The 14,797-nt window shown below is 32.9% G+C and overlaps 1 protein-coding gene across 3 annotated transcripts in view; it reads left to right on the plus strand.

Annotated features, from left to right (window-relative positions):
* LOC135837893 (adipokinetic hormone/corazonin-related peptide receptor variant I-like) overlaps positions 1-14,797 on the plus strand; it is a 104,707-nt gene that overhangs the window by 37,239 nt on the left and 52,671 nt on the right. For all 3 annotated transcript variants that reach the window (XM_065353325.1, XM_065353324.1, XM_065353323.1), the window contains exon 2: positions 1,243-1,477. The gene's annotated coding sequence lies outside the window, so the exon portion shown is untranslated. The remainder of the gene's footprint in view (positions 1-1,242; positions 1,478-14,797) is intronic.

Here is a 14,797-nt window from a genome sequence, read left to right on the forward strand (position 1 = left end):
TGCAAAAAAGTGATTTCTTTTTTTAGAGTTACCAAAATAGGTAGGTATAAGAATATTAAATCAACATTTTAAAATATCGCTATTTAATTCATTTTAAAAGTACACACGAGTTCGATAAAAAATTTAATTTATATTTTCTGTTTAAAAAGATTTGATCTTTTGCAAATTGACAAAAAAAAATTACTCCAAATTTCCCCTTTCTCGCCATATTCTATTTATGAAAAAAAAACCTTTTTATAAAGAATTTACTCTTCAGGGAAAATTCCAGGGAAAAAAAATGAAAAACGAGAAAAATTAAATCAGAACTTGGGTAAGTAGTACATTTCAAAAAAAAACTAAAAGCTTGGAAATTTGAAAACAAATGCATTATTGTCAAATCTGCGTGTGGATGTTTTTCAAAAGCAGCACGACGAGGAATTATAAACGATGATGTTATTCAAACAAATCGGACACTATATTTTTTCAAACACTTAACAACTCTATGGAGAATATTTTAAAACATCAAAGCGCCATTTAATTCGACACGGAGAGAAAGTTACAGGACTACCTTTTTTTCAGTAGTGATGACGTGAGAGAGCTAATACAAGGATTCCAAACCATTGAACGATTCCTCTGGTTCTTCTCTATTACAACCATCCTCTTTGGAATTTATTTTTTGTATCTATTCGAATAATATGTACCTGCCTTCATTTTATTTATATATTTTTCTATCAATACGAAAGCTTTTTACGTGACATGTTTTTTACATTTGCAATAATAGAATTTGAGGATTCCAAATTCAAGGTGATTTAGTCGAAAAAAGAGGTAAAGAAAGTCCAACTTTGAGCTTGAAATATACCTACTTATTTAAAGAAGGCTTGCTTATAGGGGCTAATTGTATTTCTATTTAATAGCTACTCGACAAAAAATCGTGCGATGGGGGTTAATTTTGAGAAATTATTTGTAGGAGTAAATTTTAGTCAAATATCTGTTTTACTCTCTGTGTGCACTCTCGAAACAATTCGTGATTCTCTCAACTAATCTTTTCATCAGAAAATGGTTGAAAAGATTTTAAGCCAGGATCCCTCTTTCCTCTAAGACAACTCAAAAATCAACTCCCCTCTCTTTTGAAAAAATAATCCCAATCAATCCTTATATTTATTTAATAATTGATAATTTACATATTTTACCTATCAAAAAGTAGTACATCACGAAGAAATTTTTACCATGTTCATTTTTTTCGTTACACATTACATGTTTCAGAATTCAACAGCAAATCATCCTTCAGGAATTTACACAGACATCGCGCAAGTCTCGCTTTTCAATTCGCCGCATCTGATAGGAAAAAGCGACTTGGCAATTCATTGTATTACAGACTCAAGCACCGTATCCATTTTCTCGTTTAATCGTATTTTGGCCAGTTTTACGCGATTTTCGTTTTTTGGTTGGAATTTTCTGTTTCGGATTTTTTGGAGAAAATGTTCTCAAATATTAACGAGTAAGTTTATTTAAAATTTAGTACGTACCTCCTAAAAGTATATATAATTTTTTTCTTTTAAAATGAACTAGGTACGTATATACCAATAAAGCATCGAAGAGCCAATCACTTGTTGATTGAGGTATTAAATCTACATGTTGTAACTCGCTGCTTAAATTATTAGTCTATTTTGATGTTTCGAAGCACGTTAAGGTAAAAGCTTGGGCGATGTGTTAATTGCAGCCTTGAGATTTATTTTATACACAAAGTTGATTTCTCGTGTATTATACTCGTATCATTATTGAATTCTTACGCTCGCATTTATAGATTTGTTCGCGTTGCATCATCGTTAAATTTGCTGTTGCATTATATTTTCAGACTGTACCTAATTGAAAAAATGATGGGATGTGGGAAGATGGGCGGGGTAAAAAAAGTTATAGTTGTGAAATAAAATAACGAAGAAGAACATTTCAAAGATGTCATATCGTTTATATAAATTGAACGTAGTCCAAAAGTTTTATCAATTTTTATTACGAGTACAATCGTTGATTGTTTCAACAAGTACAATTAGGTAAAAAAAATTGGAAAATATTTTCAGGAAATCTTAATACCCATGATGCACTATAAAAGTTAATTTATTTTCTAATTAATTAAAATAAAATTATTACATGACGTAGACAACTTTCCATACAAGGGTGATGAAAATCTGATCCGTCGAAAGATTTTATACGAAGGTTCCTAATTTGACAGAATATAATTCAATTTCGGTGCGACTGTAAGTACCCATTTTTATGACTAAAGTTCTCAAAATTGAGATCATTGCCTTGATGCAGGAGGTGGTCTTTAAGTGAAGAAAGTCTAGAAAAAGAAATCAAATTTTATGATTTTCTAAGAGTAAGTTCTTTGATTTTAAAATCAAAAATTTTCTGAAAATTTTATGCTTGCTTCGTTTGGGAGCATTCAACTCATCTTTGGGATATTTTTTGATATAAAAGAGGGTTTTAGTTTTGGAAAATGATTCGATTGAGATTGATACCTTACTCTGATTTGGAGAATGAGAGACTTGAAATGGGCTGGGGTAGGTAGTAGGTACTGCTTCTTTATTTTTTCACAATTTTTGAGGCACAGCACCATTTTCTAAAACTGCAGAAGTCAATACATTAACAAACTGTCTGAAATAGTGATTTTTTAATTATGGGGCAATTTCTTATCCTTTCCTACCAACTCCCCAAGGGGTCCAAATGTCCCTACTATTTTCAGATTATTGCACTCCGTTGATCTTAACCTTATAAAAATCTGGAAAAAGTTTTGTATTTATTTGATACATATATATGAAATTCACTCTTGAAGTCGTTTGAAAAAATTTGACTTTCCTTCCTCCGATTTTTTTGGTATGCAGCTGAAGGCACCTACTCTAACAATCTATAAAATATGAAAAATTGGGAAAAGCCAGAGGGTTATTTCATTTCATATCAAATTAGCCGAGTTTTGGGTTCAAGTCCTCTTGATTTTTCTTTAAATTTTTTTGTAGGGTCCTCACATTAGGAAAAAAATTAAAAACCGATATCTCTGTCTCACCCCTCCCCTTCCCCAGTCCTCCTTTAGTCCAGTGTGGTGATATTTTTTTTAATCTGTTGCAATTTTTTGTCTTAATGCCCACCTTTGGAGTTTAATTAGAAAAAATCTGTTAACAACGTTTAAAGGAAATTAAAGGTAATTTCAAAAATATTGTTCAAAAACTTCACAAGCTAATAACCCTTTTGAAAGCTCAATTTTGGAAATCTCTCCAAATTTCAGAGCTATGGCTTATAAAAATTTGACAAAAAAAAAAACAAGAATACATTTTTACAATATTTAGAATTGTGAACTTTTTGTGATAGAAATCGTAGAACCAGTGGAGGGGGTGGGACGCAAAGGCCCATCATTTTGGTCAAAATGTTTTAAAAAATGCCAAATATTGTGTGACATATCGTTTTAATTATGTTTTCGAGAGCGCTGAATGCGAATATTAACTCATTTTTCCAATTTGAACCCTCCAACATATCCTGGGGCTTTAAAATTTCCAAAAAATTGAAAAATGATGACCGTCTTTCTTGAACAGTGGTAGGTATTACAATTGCTGTTTTGAATTCTTCAGGTACCTTTTCTTCTTGGTACATCCTATTTAGGAATTCCAGCAGTCTTCTTTTAAATTCACCACTTGCATATTTGTATGATTCTGTTAGTATGCCATCTTCTTCTGGAGCTTTTGCATTTTTCGCTGTTTTCAGAGCTTCATGTAGCTCTTTAAATGATATTCTGTCTTTTGTTTCTCCAATTTCATCTTTTATTTTTATATCTCGTGCATTTTCATCCCTCCAGAGTTCCTCGAAATATTTCTTCCCATCGTCCATTTTTATTTTTGGTAGTCCCACTTTTCGTTAAAATTTGTGTCAATTCTCTTTATGATCTTATACACCTTTGGCCGCAACTTGTATTGTGTCATGCGCCAGGAATGTGATAAAATTTTCCCAGCTCTCTCGCTGTAGTTTCCTAGACTTTCTCTTGACTTTTGCCGACTGTTTTCAATATTCTTCACCATCAACTTAATTTTTTGAGCTCAAGAATTTTCTAAATGCCTGTCTTTTCTATCACGTATGAGTTCTTGGATTTTGTTGTCCCAATTCTGCATGGAACCATTCCTAAGCTTTCTTTTGCCACTCTTTGGAAAGGCCAAAAGTAAATTTTGGCACTTGATTCACTTGAAACTTTGATGAGTGCTTATTGAGCACCCTCTCAACCAATATAGGTGGATACCGCAAAATTCCAGTTGTGTGAGTTCAAAAGTGAATTTTTGACCATTATGTAAATTCCAGAAAAAAACAGATTTTCAAGGTAAAATAACGAAAATGGTCGAGATGGTGTCTAATCAATGTTGATCAAAGTTATAGGTGCTAAAGTTCTTTTCAGACCTTCATCCATAATGATTTGAAATTTCTGGAGAAATTTGAAAATTTTCCAAAGGCTCCAAAAAGGTCAAATTCAGATTATTTTTCAGTCTGTGGATCATGTAGACGCACTGGATGATACCTATATCTCCTAAAATGCATCTTGTTAGGGTAAGGTTGCCAAAATCGTACCAGCGCCCAAATCATACCACCCCCCAAATCATACCACCCCCCAAATCATACCACCCCCTCTATCGCAGAAACTATCCGCAAATAGCACTTTCTACCAATAAAATATGTTACTAGCTTGCATTTCAAGATCCCTAATACAGTGGCGTCACGATAAGTGAAAATTCAAGGGAAGAAAATTTTTGTTTCACTTATCGAGTTTTTCACATACAAAGGTTTCAGTTGGAGAATTTTTTTCTTGGTCAATTTTCACTTATTGAAGTTCAGATAAAAAAAACGAAAAACATGAATTGAACAATAAAATTTTCCGATTTTCATTGATCATTTTCGAATTTAAATTGATCAGCCAGTCTTGAAACAGCTCACAGGTCATCCATGCCTTCTTGTTCGACACATAATCCATTGAGAACGATTTGACTTTAGCAAAACATCGAGGCTCTCTTTCACTTATTGAGGCTGAACGAGTCAGTACCTTTCAGTTAAAGAGGTATTTTCACTTATAGAGGTAAAACGCAGACAACATTTTCACTTGTAGAGGTAAATATGATAATTTTGGGATAAATCCTAGTTTCAGTTAACGAGGTACCCTTTTTTCACTTATTGATCAGGTTGATTTACACGTAAAATTGGTCCAAGGTGAAGGGAAGGAGGTTTTTATTTCACTTATTGAGTTTTTTCACATATCGAGGTTTCACTTATCGCGACGCCACTGTATCTACTAAGTACTAATATCGGGCATATTGAATCATTCGTTTTTTTTAAATCATGTTTTTTAGAAAAATTGCATCTTCCGTTAAAAAAACTGACCTGTTATGTAAGGTAATTGCAACAAAACAATTTTGAAAAGCTATGTTACATTTAATCCTCGCAAAAGTATGTAATATTACCTACATTTAGAGATATTTATGAAAAAATTTCATCAACATCAACCTGAGTGAGGGAAAACTGATGTTAAAAAATGCGAGTTGCTCAAATCGTACTTGTTGATGGTTGCTCAAATTGTACCATGATTTCAATACAGATACCTATGTAATGTCATCAAACATTGAGAAGAAAAAATATGGAAAATGGTCTGCGGAAGGTATGGAAGGGCTCTTTGGGAGGAATATGATGAAAATGAAATTGGTTTGAATGACGTGCTGATGTAAATATGAAGTATCCAAGCACACCTTTCTTGGACATTTTAGAGGCATTTTAAAAAGTGGATCAGATGAAGGAATGAAAGTCAAAGGGCGGGGGAAACATTATATGGCCACATAGGGAAAATTAAAATTTGATTTTGAGGTGGTGGGAGGTCACAGAGCTTTATTTCTATCAATTTCATTCATGGGTACAATTTTAGAAGCTGGTGGTACAATTTGAGCAACTAAGCCCCTAAATCGTACCTTTTTGAGACCTTCACGCGGATTCAAATAGCGCCTTTGCTATTTAAGATGCAAGTTTCGTTTTTGCATTCAAAGGTAGGCAAAAGACCAAGGTACAATTTGGTGCATGAATGGTTTCCAAAAAATAATTAGGGCGTGGTCCAGGTTGAAAAAACTAAAAAGTGGTACAATTTGGGCAACCTTACCCTATGTGCCTTATTTGAAAATATGATTTTTTTATTTTTCTAGAATATGACTAATTGGGTAATTGGCCAAAAAAAATTTTTTTCAACCAACACTTACAGAATTCCGCAGTAACACCTGCTAAAAAGGTCGAGAGAGGGTGCCCAATAAGGACCAATCAAAATGATACAGGTGCTGAAGATCATTTTTGGCCTTTCCTTAACAATTTGAAATTTCTGGAGAAAACTTATAAATCACTGGAGACTCCAGAATGGCTCAAAATTACTAGTTGTTTATGTGTGGGAACTTAATTCAAAGAATTATTCACATTGGTTCATTTATAGCCCAAAAAAATTACATTTTCATAAAAAAGTTTAAAAACCACCCTTAAAACAATTTTTTTTCAATTTTTGATGTTTTCAAAACTTTGCCAAAATCCAAAAATTATCTTCAGCATCTGAAATTTTGACTGTAGAGGTTTTAAGACAATATGTTTTTTTGATCTTCTTAACTTAGTTTTGTTCCTTGAAACGGTTTTTAAAAATTTTTAAAATTTTCAAAAATTCACTAAAAATCCAAAAATTAACTTCAGCATCTAAAATTTCGACTGTATTAGAGGTTTTAAGACATGCTCTTTTGATTTAACTTGGTTTCGTTCAAATCGGAGAACGCCTGTTCAAAAAGTTCTCTTGTAAGTTTGAAATTTATTTTTGATAAAATATCTTTACTCCTTTTTTTTAGAAGAGGGGGGGTGGTGGTGTATTGAAACTTAAAATGTGAAAGCAACAGAAAAACGCGTAGGTAATTAAATTTACCTTATTCGAAACTATAGAGTGGGGGGGGGGGGTGCTTCCAAATACGATAAATATTTCTGAAATTGGATAATTTGACGACGTTTTCAACAAATTTGAACTTTTGAACTCTATAAACTCCAACTTGAGGCCGTTGAGACTACATACAACGTTGACAGCAAACATATTCGTACGTAGCGAGTTGGAATTATTAATTAGAGAATTTGTTGAAATGCGAATTGTTTCGATTTTAGTATCGTGCTTATAGAATATTCATGTGCAGGTCTGGGTTTCTAACCTACTGGAAATTTACCTACCTACTCGAATCGTACCTACGTACCTACATATGTAAGAGATTCACCAAATAGGCTTTTATCTACTTCAAATAGAATCGAATGCGTGTATAACTCTTAAAACATTTATATGAGCCGAATTTTCGATTACTTACACCCTTCTATTGCTTACTTATATATAAAATTAGGTTATCTACTGTGCGTAAAACTCGCTTTCTTTTTGAAAAATTTCAGCATTTTTTTCGAACCGTAAAACGCCACTTTTCTTATTAGCTAGGTAACGCTTTATCTATTGTTTCGTTCAAAGGATACCCTATCTCAAAGCCTTTCCTGCTTCTTTTCCAAAGTATTGTTAGTTCTTCTATAAAGATCAAAGAAATCTTATTTCATTATCCGCAAAAAAAAAAAGAAAGGGAGAAATAGTTTCGAGGGTATATAAATTACATTAAATCAGTATAGATATACGGTATTTTTCAAATGAACTGAAATTATACGCGATAAATTCGGAAAATTGTTGATTTAATTTCAAAACGTACATTCGGTATATCGCGGATAAAGTTTTCGAAGCGTTCGTAAAACTTGTCGAGAGAAAAAATCCTTACGTTTTGTGTGGTACATAATAATATCTCGCGAGTTAAAGCTCGTGTATTGGATCAAGTGTACTTATACGTTGTGGGTACCTATAAAAAATTAGCTGTTTTCACGACGATGAACGAACGAACCACTTTTCTTAATTACATTTTACGAGAGATTTCTTCGAGAAGAATAATAATTTAGGTGTTTGTTTGTGTTTTTTTTCTTCTTCTTTTAAATCCTAAATACTAACGGAAGAACTCGTACCTTTCTTTCGTTGGTATACGAGTATAAGTATTTCATAACATCGACTTTTTTCTGCACACTCGTAAAGTTGAAAATATTATACACGATGATCCAAAAGGTAAAGTTTTCGATATCTCGAGTAAAAGTAGGTACCTACGCGAGTAAAAGGGATAAAATCCGGAGGCGATGAGAGAATCGCTTCTGCGAGAGAAAATAATGATTTTTGAAGATATTTATTCATTAAAATTTGGATACTCTCGGTGTTATGTTTGGTCGTCGCTGTACCGTGAACTCTACTACGATAGCAATCTCGAGATATTAAAAATTTTTCAGCTATTAATTGCGTTTGTTAAAAATGATGCCATGCTTTAATCCTGCAGCCAACCAACGGTGGCTGCGATGAAGCGTTTATAGAAAAACCTGCAACGAAAAAGAATAACTTATAATAATCGTTTCGCTGCCTTTCTCTCTACTGTGTGTTTTGTTGATGTTTTGGTAAACAAAAAAGATTTGTTTTTTTGATTAACGCGCTCGGCGCTTGCTTTTTGTTTCATTAAGTAATTAAATTTCAGCCTCTTGAAGCGTGTCAAGTCGACGGCTTCGATAAGCCTTCGCATTGCTCAATCTCTCTCATCGTAAATGTATCGGATAACACGAAAGCTTTAACTCGATTACCCTTATTAGTGGTCGTCGTACATTCTATACAACAGTGTAATTTCTGCCGCCGAAGGTTTTTTTTTTCTTCTTTTCTTTTTCGGCCTTCTTAGAATATTCAAAATCAGACGCAGGCAATTAAAAATTTTCAAGTGGAATTTTTCAAGTTCTCGAAATTTCTCCAAAGCCTTTTTTTCTCCTTCGCTTTCTTCAAAGAAAATATTAATCTCTCGATATCTTCTATAAGAAATTTAGTATTTATTTTTGGAAAATAAATTCAATGGATAAATCACTGCCTATTTTTTGTTTAGTAGGAAGAAATATAAAACCTTGGTAGGTACTTTTTGTTCGATCTGCTGTTTTAAAAGAGAAGAAAAAAAAATGAAAAATAATACGATCTGAGCTATGCGAGCTCTGTGTTTTTCATATTTTGTAAAAAAAAATACGTGTATTATATTGAAAAGACATCCGAAAAAACGAATAATAAATCTTTTTTATTTGGAATATTTTTTTTGCCAGCTCAAAAAACATCGCCATTATCACGATCGCGGATAAATATTTTAAACAATATATAGGCAGAGGCACATCAAATCAAAATACATACTCGAACCTTTTTTAAAAAAATACAAGGTACAGACGTAAAACCCATCAGGTGTTTGACATAATTAAAAGCTCGTTATTGATAAGAATTACTGTCAACGATTTGTCAGAATTTTAATACGTATTGTAAAGGGTATTTTGCTGTCGAAAAAATTGGAAAACTTTTTGTCGTGCTTATGACGACGACGACGACTGACGATAATGACATGTTTTGGTTTTTCTTTTCGGAGCTGGTTGGTAGAGGATTTTTAATGAGATCGTTTCATTATTGAGACTCGTGAACGGCGATGTATTTTTCGAGATGCATTCGTGATAACGTTCACCTTGACCTTTTTCTGATTTCCTCTCGTTAAAAGGGTAAATTGCATTTACGTTGTAGAGACGTTATATGTTGTGTTTTCAAAGCGATGGGAATGTTGGTGAGAGAAATGGTGGAATTTTACGTAGAATTTCATTAGAGAGAAAATATCGTTTGTGAATTAGTTTAGCATGTAAGAATTATTCGGGGTGAAATTTTAAATATTGATGGTAAAATTGACCTGATCGTCCGAATTGATTTTTTTTTGTGATGAAAAATTGTATTTGAGCATATTTGAAGAATGGTGCACCCGAAATTGGATCATGATTTTTGGAATTTTTGAAAAATATGTCACGAGAATAGATTGAACATTTGTCAGAGAATCAAAAATATTTCAACGAAATTTTTTTTGGTTATTTTTAAAATTTTTTTGTGCCCAACATTGGGTCGTTACTGTTTTTTGGGGTTTTTGAATAAGTTGTCAGGGGATGATCTATCAACTTTTCTTAGCACTTTTCAAGAATTTGGAGCCCGAAGGCCGAAATTCGATCAAATTTCAAGCTACAAGTTCTCAAAAATGACCAGAAAAAAGGTTTGATAGAAATTCCTGATTCTCTCAAAAAATATCGACTCATCTTGATTGCTTGGTAAGATAATTTTTTCAAAAGTACCGAAAATCGTGACTTAATTTGAAGCTCTGGTTCTTCGAAATTACTGAAAAATATGTTCGTCTCATTGTCAGTATTTGAATTTTTCGTGAACTTACGACTTAAAAAAATGAAGAGTTGTAAAATTTCAACTCAATAGTGACCTTTCGACCTATCAAAATGGGTTGTAATTTTGTGAAAAATTCCATTGTTGCGATGAAAATGTCTAATAAGTAATTTTTTAGCCAAAAATTGGGTCATGATTTTTGGTATTTTTTGAAAAAAATTTAGCTGAAAATCAAAACTTTTTATCTAAACTTTTTCGAGCATTTTTTAAAATTATTTGGAGCCCGAAACTGAATGCACTTTGTTCATTGGTTATATAATATTTTGTAAAAATCAGCCATCTTTTGAACTGTGAGTTTTCAAAAAAGCACCAAAAAAAGTTTCGATTAGAATTCCTGATTTATTCATGAAAAGTCCATACCTACTGATTTTATTTCATAATACTTCTCCATAAATACCTAAAATCATGATCCAATTTTGGGGCTAAGATTCTCAAAATATGCTAGTAAAACATTTTTGTCGAAATTCTTGAATTTTTCGTGAAATTTTAACCCATTTTGATACGTCGCATGACACTTTTTCAAAAATATCTGAAAATGTAAATTGAATTTTTCTCAAAATTCTTCAAAATAATTCAAAAAACATTTTCGTTGCAGTATTTGCGACTACTAAAATTGGGTTACATTTTCGTTGGAATTTCAATAATTTTGACAGAAATGTTTTTGAAGCATTTCCGAAGAATTTTGAGTTTAAAATTATTGGGGTCCCTATAATTTTTGATATTTTTAAAAAAGTGTTATACGATTTTTCAAAATTTTTTTGAGCATTTATTAGAGAATTAGGAGTTTGAAATCTGGTTATAATTTTTGGGATTTTTGAAAAAGGTGTCTGGCGATCTACTATCAAAATGGCTTAAAATTTTAGGAGGAATTGATAATTCTTATCAACCAATTTTTGGAGCAGTTTTGAATAATTTTGAGGTCAAAGTTGAGTCAATTTTCCAACTGAGTAGTTATGAAATTCGCATCAAAATTGGTATCATGAAAAGAAAATCCAATATTGTAATCTAATCGTAACTAATTTATCGGATCTTGGTGATGAACCTTTTTTATTTGGAATCAGCTTCAAAATTGCTCGTAATTTACCAAAAATTTGCTAAAGATTTACCAAAAAATTACTCGTAATACCAAAAAGATTTTTGTAATGTTCCAAAAATTCTCAAAAAAAATTTTCGATGGTATTTTTCCAAGAATCTTGAAAATTATGTCCCAATTCTGGAATCAAAGTTCTTTAAAACTCCTCAAAAAAAGGTTTGGTGGAAATTTTTGATTTTCTTCTGAAATTTAAATTTAACCCATTTACGGTGTCTTTTTCAAAAACCTCGAAAATCATGACCTAATTTCAAGCTCAAAATTCTTCAAGTGTCCAAAAAATGAACTCATTTACTAGATACGTCGCATGGTACTTCTTACCTCAAACCACCTGAAAACACATGACCCAATCTTGTGCTAAAAATTCTTCAAAAATTCTCAAAACAGGTTTTCGTTAAATTATTTCAATTTTTGGTGAAAACCCCCATTTTTGTAGGTTGCACGAGACTTCAAAAATTTCAAAAATTATAACCCAATTTTGAGCTTAAAATTCTTCAGAAATGCCTTCAGAATATTCGAAATTCTCGCGAAATTTTAATCCATTTTGATGGGTCGCAAGGTCACTTTTAGATAATTCTTTACAACAGTTTATTTTCACTCAAAATGGGAGGAGGGGGTGCGCAACATTAAAATTCAGCTGCGATGTATTGTGCGAGTCGTTTTTCGCGAGCTTTAGTTGTTTTTTTTTTTCTCAAGGCCCCAGCCAAATTTTTAGACTCCACCCCCGTCATATCGTGCAACTGACAAAATCCAAAATTTTCTGATATTTTCAACCCTTATCTAAAAAACGCCATTCGAATAAAATTTCAAAAAAAAACCTGGAAATCTATAAATAGCTACTTACCTCTACCTACGTCAATTATCATCAGACGTCTGCTCGTCTTGGAAATCTTTTCATTTACACTCATAATAAGTACTTATACTTTTTTTACTCCTCCACGAACAGTCGAGGCAGTATTCGAAATTGAAAAATTATGTTATAAATTCTACCGCATTGAAAACTTTACAGCGAGCTTTTTCGCGAGTAGATTTTTCAATACCTCGGCGTTATTCGAAGAATTTTGTAATTTAGCATTCAGCCTCGATTCCAGATTACAAGTTTCTGCGGTTTCGCAACTTTATTGAAAACGAACGAGATGCATTTCTTGCTCAAATAAACGCCAGTATGCCACCGAGAAAGGCAGCATTTTATCTATATATTTCATCGTACGTATGGCTCATCAATGACGGATCGAGACGAAGACGAATGAAATAGTCGACGAGGCCGAGCAATAAGCTCGATGAGACTTTTCTTGATAAAATTACCTATCTTAGGTAGTGTAATAATCGTACCTACAGAAGGAAATATTAAATTTCAAAAGACACAAGTTGCGGGTTGTTTAGAAATAGATGTTTTAGAGGTTTTGGCTCGAGTACATATTTCTCGCTCTTTTTTCAAGCTTTTTAGATACTCTTACTCTTCGTCTTTTTGCATTTTTTCTTTTTTTTTTTTGATTTTATCACTTCAATTGAGTTTAAAACGTAGAACACAACTGTGAAGGAGGGGGGGGGGGTAAATGAAAAATTATGGCAATTTTCGAGATCAGTGCGAAATTTTAAACGATTTTGATAGGTCGCATCGATATTTTCAGATAAACATTTCAGAATTGAAATCTGGTGGTGGGGGTAACGAAAAAATGTATTTCTGCGCATAACTTCGCGTTGTACGGATATGTTTTCACTGTTTTTACATATTTTGGCTTAAAATAGTCCAATCTAACAACTTCAAAAAATTTTCATTTTTCAGGCCGTACTCGGGTCATTAGAGAGGGGGGTTCCTCCTCGAGATGGGAGGGGGATCGGGTCAAAATGGAAAATTATTACGATTTTCGAGATCAGTACGAAATTTCAAACTATTTTAATAGGTCGCATCAATACTTTCAGATAAACATTTCGGGATTAAAATCTAGTGGTGGGGGTAACGAGAAATGCATTTCTGCGCATAATTTTGCGTTGTGCGAATATTTTTTCACTGTTTCTGCATAATTTGGCTTAAAATAGTCCAATCTAACAAATTTCAAAAAAATCTTATTTTTTAGTCCATAGTCGGGTCATTAGGTGGGGGTTTTCCATCCCGGGAAGAGGGGGGGGGGGTTAAATGGAAAATGATTACGATTTTCGAGACCTGTGCGAAATTTTAAACAATTTTGATATGTCGCATCGATACTTTCTGATAAACATTTCAGAATAAAAATCTGGTGGTGGGGGTAGCAAAAAAATGCATTTCTGCGCATAACTTCGCGTTGTGCTAATATTTTTTCACTGTTTCTGCGTATTTGGGCTTAAAATATCCCAAACTATCAAACTTCAAAAAAAGTTATTTTTCAGGCCATATTCGGGTCATTAGGAGGGGGTTTCATCCAGAGAAAACCGGGGGGGGGTCTTAAAATGGAAAATGATTACGATTTTCGAAATCAGTGCGAAATTTTAAACTATTTCGATAGGTCGCATCGATACTTTGAGATAAACATTTCAGAATTAAAATCTGGTGGTGGGGGTAACGAAAAAATGATTTCTGCGCATAACTTCGCGTTGTGTTAATATTTTTTCATCGTTTCTGCGTATTTGGACTTAAAATAGCCCAATCTAACAAACCTCAAAAAAATTTCTCTTTCAGGCCATACTCGGGCCATTTGAGAGGGGGATTTCCATCAAAAATGGCCAAAAATGCATCAAAATTGCATTCAGAATACAATAGAATGCAGTTTTGCAATGTATCTTGGAAAAAAGCACATATTAGTATCAGGAAAAATCCTTCAACATTCCATCAAGTCACCAAAGTCACTTTCTTGAAGCCCTCCCCTCCCCCTTCATCCTTGTACGAGGTTATGAGAGTAAATAATAGGTACCCTAAATGAATGAATAAGCGACACTTTTAACAACGCCGATGCCCAGCAATTTCTTTCTAATAATATAATAAACGTCTTGAAAAGAAAAAAAAAGATCTTGCAAAAATAACGCCGTTAAAAAAAAAGTAAACTCAACTCTTTCCCGCTGCCAACGTAGTACCTTCGGGCTACAAAACTTTTTTTTTCATCAGGTACATCGCTGTGAAACCCTAACGCGCGAATAAGATAAAACAGAATTTGGAAATACACCGAAATATTCGCGAAATAGGTTTAAAAAAAACATAGCGAATAAATTGGCAATTTAAAAATAATAGAACTGAGATTCGTTGAAAACGTGGGCAAAAAATTCGCCATAAAACCGTTCAGTGCCTCGCCGTTCACCCACGACTATATACGAGCTGAACTATTCGGCAGTTACAAGTTTCTATGTACAGCAAAATAGCGTTTATAGTATAGAGAAAAATTATTAAT

This window comes from Planococcus citri, chromosome 2, assembly GCF_950023065.1.
Source record: "Planococcus citri chromosome 2, ihPlaCitr1.1, whole genome shotgun sequence".
NCBI classification, from domain to species: Eukaryota; Metazoa; Arthropoda; class Insecta; order Hemiptera; family Pseudococcidae; genus Planococcus; species Planococcus citri.